Genomic DNA, 7310 nt, shown 5'->3' with positions numbered 1-7310 from the left:
CAAACTGGGAGGAGGGTAGAGAGAATAGTGCAACAATGAATGAATGGAAATCCAAAATCTCTGTAAATATTTATGAAAATTAATAAAACATAATTATAGAAAAATAAAGTCATGCTCCAAAGTATTAAGGAGTAAGCATGTACCTTTAAAGACTAATGTGTGTCTGATCCAAGCATGGTATTTTCAATTACTTCCTTTCCTATGCAACTGAAAGTTGTACAATGAATAAAGTTGAAAGTTGCACAATAAATGAGGATGAGAGAAGAATCAATGTCTTTGCACTGTAGTGTTGGAGAAGAGTACTGAATATGCCATGGTTGTTATGAATAGTTTAAGTATAAGAAAATATAATAAACTTGCTATGTTATATGTTAGAAATAAGAAATGTGTAGGAAACAGTTTAACATGTCCAAACAGATCCTTAATAGCCATGAGGCCTCACTGGCTACAACATGTGTAGGAATAAGGAATTGTGACTTTTTAGTATCCATGTTACCAAGAGAATGCAAACTGGTATAGAACATGACTGATCAAACCCATACTGTTTTGAAACTAATGTGATTGGTTATATAACTTGTTCTGAATCTAATATGGTTGGTAAAACTCAAAGTTTGAAAGTGGTTATTCTTAATATTATTGGCTGAATATAATGAAACCTAAAGTTTGAATGTTATTGGTTGAATATGTAATACCCGCCAAAAGTATATAAACTCTGAGATCCCAGCTAAAATCGCACTTATTTTGAAGACAGCGAGTTGAACACTGAAAACCCAAAGGTTATTTTCTAAGTCAAGGACTGGCCTACACTTATGGACATGAGCTACTGAGACAGAAGAGGATTCTGCCCACACTTACAGACTCTGGCTACACCAAACTGCTGAACTGACCGAGAACACCCTGCCTGCACCAATGGCCATGAAAGACAAAAGAAGAAGACAAGTTTGGATCCCAGGGGTGAGTGAGTGTTCCCCACTGTTAATGAATCAATATGTTGTGATGAATTTGTGAATTGCAATGTAGGGAAATTACAATTAACTAATGCTTGCTATGAATGAATGAATCAATATGTTGTGATGAATTTGTGAATTGCAATGTAGGGAAATTACAATTAACTAATGCTTGCTATGAATGAATGAATCAATATGTTGTGATGAATATATGAATTGCAATATAGATAAATTACAACTAATTATTGCTATGAATTAATTAATGAATCAATAAATTATAATTGGCTTTTGTAATATGTCTATGGGTAATCAATTAAGACTCAAAGCGTGTGACACAAGGACTGTAGAAAGAACTAACAAATCTGTATCAGAGGAAGTGCAATCAGGATGCTCCTTAGGCACAATAAAACTTCATCTCACATGCTTTCAGGAGAGGCCAGTCCTTAACAATAAACCCATTATGCTGGGGAAAGTAGAGTTTAAGTAAAAGAAAGGAAGTTCCTCAATGAGATGGATTGACACAGTCACTGTAACAAAGGGCATGAGCATATTAGAAATCATGAAGATGGTGCAGCATTTGGCAAAGATCGGATCTGGTGTTTAGAGGTTCACTATGACTTGTAGTAAACTTGATGGCACATGTAAAAAACAACTACAAGGAGCATAATTCAATCCATAGCATTCACTATGAGTCAGAATCAAATCACTAACAGTAAGAGTAGACTTGGCTATTATAAAATCTACTGTTTTAAAACAGTAGTTCTATTCTATTCTTTTGTAATATATATTATGTTTAAGATAACCCTAACCCAAAGAGTTGTGTTCCTAACCCAAAGGCACAATGTTCAACTTCACCAACTGCTTTATAGAAGAAAGATGGCCATTTTTCTCCCATGCAACTTACTGCCTCTAAAAACCCACTGTAGAGTCAGCTATGAATCAGTTCCAACTCAAAAGTGCACAACAGCAGCAACATGAAGAAGAAAAAAGAACACTTTAGGAGCATTGTTGTTGTTGTTATATGCTGTCAAACCAACAACAACTCATAACAACCCATGCAAAATAGCTCTGAACTCTGTTCTATCCTGAGCCAATCTTACTGTTTCTGACACACCTGCCCTATCATTACTCCAGTTATTGTGTCAATTTTTGTTACAGCCACTCTGTGTTCTCTTTTCACCTTTTTTAAATGCTTTCTGAAACATTCAATATTATTTCTGCCCATTGTATCATTAAGTATTGCACCTCAAGGCTTTAATTTGTTCTTCAGTTCCGTCAGCTTAAGAAATGCCCAGTGATTTTCTGATTCCAGCTCGCTGCCAATTTCCTTATAGTGATTTAATTCTCTTGCAAAACTGGGATCATCCTCTCCTGTGCTGACCCTTGACCCTCCTAAGCATGATATCCTCCAAAGATTGGTCCCTCCTGGCTACATACCCAAAGTATGTGAGACAGGATCTTAAAATCCTTGCCTCCAAGGAGTAGCTTTATTTCACCCTCTCCAGGACAGACCTGGTTTATTGTTGTTGTTGCTATGTTCCATCGACTCATCTGCAACTAAAAGTGACCCTATGTACAATCACTCTGAACCCTGCCCTATCCTAAGCCAGTCTCATCGACTCCGACACACCTAATCCCATTACCCCAGTTACTGAGTCAATCCTTCTCATCCAGAGTCTTCCTCTCCTGCAATGTCCTTCTACCCAGGATGTCCCTCCAAGCATGGTGTCCTCCAAGGATTGGTACCTCTGGGTCATGTTCTCCAAGTGTGTGAGATGGAGATTCAAAATCCTTATCTGCAAAGAGGAACTTAGTTTCACCCTCTCCAAGACAGACTCCTAGCAGTTCTTTTGGCAGGCCATGATATGTATTCAATACTCTTTTCTTTCTTTTTTTTATTTTTTTTTGTGTGTGTGTTCTTTTTTTAGTTATTATTAAATTTTTTTACTTTCAATGAACATTCACAGGGATTCTGGGCTTTTACTCCTTCATTGCCGCACCATTCTCTCCACCCTCCTCCCCAGTTTGTTCTTCTTCCCAGCCATCCAAATGTCTGTTTTAATTGTCCAATTGCCACAGTGCTTGTCAAAGTCAGTTCTGATTAATCTCCTTTGTCGGTGTGTCCTTTGCCATTCCCTATCACTCCTCCCTGAGAGAGACTTCACCCTGATTCATAAGGAAAAGAGGATGGCATATTCTCTTAGCTACTTCCTGCTGAAAAGGGACGCTGTGGGTTTCAGGGTGAAGATCTTCTCTCACTACTCTAAAGGGCCCCTTTGGCAGTAAGAAACACATAGACTATTATGGAGCTTGATTTTGGAATTTAGATGCACTCTTATTGATTGTGCTTGGCCGTACATGTTCATATCCTTGAAGATGTATCATGGGGGTGTTGCAACCTAGAAGACACAAATTTGACTAACAAGTTATAAATACATGAGTCAAAAATTATGGAAAAGTAAAAGAAAGGATTCTTTCATTGTTTTACAAACCCTCCCCCAGGTCCCCTCCACCATGTAGCCCTCGCTCTAGACTCCTGTGATGACAGAAGTACCTAGTCATATATCTCTTTTAAACAGTTTTCTCCCTCCTCTGTTTCAGTGCAGTATACATTATTGAACCCATCTTACTCAGTCTCTCCCCAACCCCAAGGACAGTCCCATTCTACAACAGTGGCATCATGTAATATTTGTCCTTTTGTGACCGGGATATTTCACTCAGCATAATGTTCTCCAGAGTCAACCATTTTGAATAATATTGCATGAGTTCCTTGTTTTTTAATGCAGTATAGTATTCCATTGTGCGAATATACCACAGCTTCTCTAGCCATTCGTTTGTTGATGGGCACTTAGGTTGTTTCCAACTCCTTGCTATTGTGAACAAAGCTGCAATAAACATGGGTGTGCATATATCTGCTTGGATGTCAGCTATGGTCTCTTCAGGGTATATTCCCAGTCTGGTGGATTTGAACCATGTGCCTTTGGGATTGCAGTGCAGCTTCTTGCCACTAGGCCACCGGAGCCTCCTTCAATACTCTTTTCAAGCACCACAGCTCAAGGATATCAATTCTTATTCAGTCATCCTTAAGCATTGGCTAGGTCTCATGCATAGCAAGTAATTGCAAAGATCATGGCCTGGATCAGCTGCACCTTAATCTGTAGACTAACATCAATGCTCCTTAGCACTTTGGAGAGATCTCTAACAGCAGACAACCCCAAGGCAATTCATCTTTTGATTTCCTGACCACTGGTGTAGAGAGTGTTGATTGTGGAGGCAAAAAAGCTAAAATAGTTAACAACCTGGTTGTTGATGAGCATTCTTTCAATCTTTATGCCACACTTCTCCTCATAAATCCAGCTTCTTGAATCTGTTCCACACATAGATTGAAAAGTTATGGAGATAAGATGCATTCCTGACCCACTCCTTTCCTAATTTTGAATGATGCAGTACTTCCTTGTTCTTTTCTGACAACTGTCTCGTGGTGCAAATACAACTTTAACATGAGCACAATTAAGTGTTCTGGGAGTCCCACTCTTCCCAAGATTAGCCATAATTTGCTGTGATCTACACAGTCAAATGCCTTTGCATAGTCAGTGAAGCACTGACTCTTTGCTTTCAGTCAAGACCCATCTAACATTAACTATAAGGTCCCTAGTGCTATGTCCTATTCTAAATCTAACTTGAATTCTGGTAGTTCTCTGCTAATGTACTGCTCTAGTAATTATTTTTTTTAATAATCTTCAGCAGGATTTTGTTTGTGTGAGATATTAGTGATATTGTTTTATAATTTCCACACTCTGTCGAATCACTTTTTTTTGCAATATAAATAAATATGGATCTCTTTCAGTCCATTAACCACATAGTTGTCCTCCAGATTTCTTGGCACAAGGTGCGAAGCATATGCAGGGCAGCACCTGTTTGTTAAATATGTCAATTGGTATCCCATCTACTCCTGGGGCTTTATTTTTTGCCACATTCTTCAGAGCATCCTGAACTTCCTCCTTCATCACTATTGCCTCTTAATCATATGTTTCATGAAATTCTTCTGTGTCAGCCAATTCTTTTTGGTACAGTCACTCTGTGTTCTCTTTCCATCTTCTTTTAATGCTTCCTAAATCGTTCAATATTCTGCTCATTGCATCATTAAGCATTGCAACTCGAGGCTTGAATTTGTCCTTCAGTTCCTTCAGCTTAAGAAATGCTTAGTGATTTTCTGATTCCAGCTCTTTGCAGATTTCATTAGAGTGAGTTACTTTCTCTTCCAGACCTGCCCTTTGAAATCTTCTGTCCTTAACTTCATGGTTTCTTCCCTTTTCTTTGGCTTCTTGGTGTTCTAGTGTAATATTCAGAGTCTCTTCTAACATTTATCTCAGCCTTTTCTTCCCCTTCTGTCATTGTAATGACCTTTCATATTCTTCCTTATTATAGTCTTTATTTCCTCCCACAGCATTACCAAATTATTTTCACTGTTAAATTACATGATCTTAGGGAGCACAATAATAATCATTAACAGCTAGTTATCTTTGGCTGTAGGATTGGCATTCTCTTCTTAAATAACAGGCCTTTGAAAAATAGTATGTACACTAGACGAATGAGTATAGTTATAGAATAGGGTTTAGATTTTTTTTCATAGGGTTGTTATTGTCATACTCAACTCAGTGGCACCTAACAACAACATCTTGTTTGTAGATTTTTTTTCTTATTCTTTGAAGTCCTATTTATATTCAAAGCTACCAAACAAAATAATAAAAAGTTGCCACCAAATTTCTTTTATCTCACAGCAATCCTACATGTGTCGGAACAGAAATATGCTCCATAGGATTTTCTGTAGCTGACTTACCAGATTTGATCACCAGGCTTCTCTCCCAAGGTAGCTCTGGGTATATTTGAGCCATCAACTTTTCAGTTAGTAGCAGACACATTCACTATATGTACCACCCAAGAATTCTGTGTCATCTAATAGCAGTGCCAATTATGTCAAGTTCCCAATACCTTGACCCCAAAAGAGGTAGGTGTATTTTTAACTTTCCAGATTTTAATTTCAAACTATATAAAAATTATCCTATGTTCAGCTTTTCAGTTTGTCATACCATGGAGGCTGCATGTTGCTGTACTACTAGAAGCCACCTGTGTTTTGTTTTCTTTTGTAAAAAAAAAAAAGAAAGAAACCTAAAAAACAAAATCCAGAAAGTAAAAAGTTTTCAGTAGGACTTTCATACTAAGAATAAAAATAATATCCTGAAGATATACCTCCAAACATTAGTCAATGAAAACCTACAGATTATGTCCAAGAATTCAAAACACTTACTTTGGAAGAAGTGTCATCTATAAGGACTGATTTCTGGGGAAGACCACCAAGTATGGTATAGAGAAAGGCCAGGGGAGGTAGGAAAAATTCTCAGTGGGATGAAGTGGCACAATAGCAGGACTTGGGGACAGCAGTGATCATGAAGATGGCACAGGACTGGGCAACATTATATTCTGTTGTATATGAATATCCAGGAATCACAGCTTACTTCATTTCAACTAACTACAGTAATTATTCCTACCATCTAGCACGACAGACCAGAACTCATGTCAGTGCTAACAACTATGCTAGACATTCAGGAGAGTTCCAATTGAAACATTCTTCATGATCTACATCCAGTTCTAAACCATGTTGTTGTTGTTGTTGTTGTTGTTACATGCAGTCAAGTCAAATATGACTCAAAGCAGCTCTGTGAACACATCTGAATCCTGTCCTATCTTGTCACGTCCTCATCAAGTCTGACATACTTGTATGTTCTAAACCATAGATTATAATAATTCAAAAGAGAGTTTAAATTTTATAGTTAGATTTGGATTATTCTAAAGTGTTTTTCAAATGCTTTAGCCTATGTGTAATTATATTTTCAGCTAAATATAAGCCTCCCCTCTGCTTTTATTTGATAGCAATTTATTACTTTCTTCACTGTCACTCTGGAGCTTAGGACAGAACAAAGGTGTGTGGCAGATAGATTGTGATTATGATACCAGCTATGGAAGCTGATAAGTGAGTAAATTTAGGAAGTATTAAAGCAGAAAATAGACAGTGCATACTAGCAACCCAAAAAAGTAAGGTCAATTCTTCTCATCCATGGAGATGACCCTCTGGGGGTTCCCCTTTGAACCAGCAGAGGAAATATGGCTCATAGCTAATTAAGGGAGGTTGACCATGATGCAAAGGATTGCTGTTGTTGTTGTTGTTATGTGCCGTCGAGTCATTTACAACTCATAGCGACCCTATGTAAAACAGTCCTAAACTGTGATCTAGCCTGTGCCAATCTCATTGCCTCTGACAAACCCATGCCGAGTACCCCAGTCACTGAATCAATCCACCTCATA

Source organism: Elephantulus edwardii, unplaced genomic scaffold (genome assembly GCF_000299155.1).
Source record: "Elephantulus edwardii isolate Elephantulus edwardi_28Jun2011 unplaced genomic scaffold, EleEdw1.0 scaffold00072, whole genome shotgun sequence".
Lineage (NCBI taxonomy): Eukaryota > Metazoa > Chordata > Mammalia > Macroscelidea > Macroscelididae > Elephantulus > Elephantulus edwardii.
Note: the sequence above shows the minus strand (reverse complement) of the source record.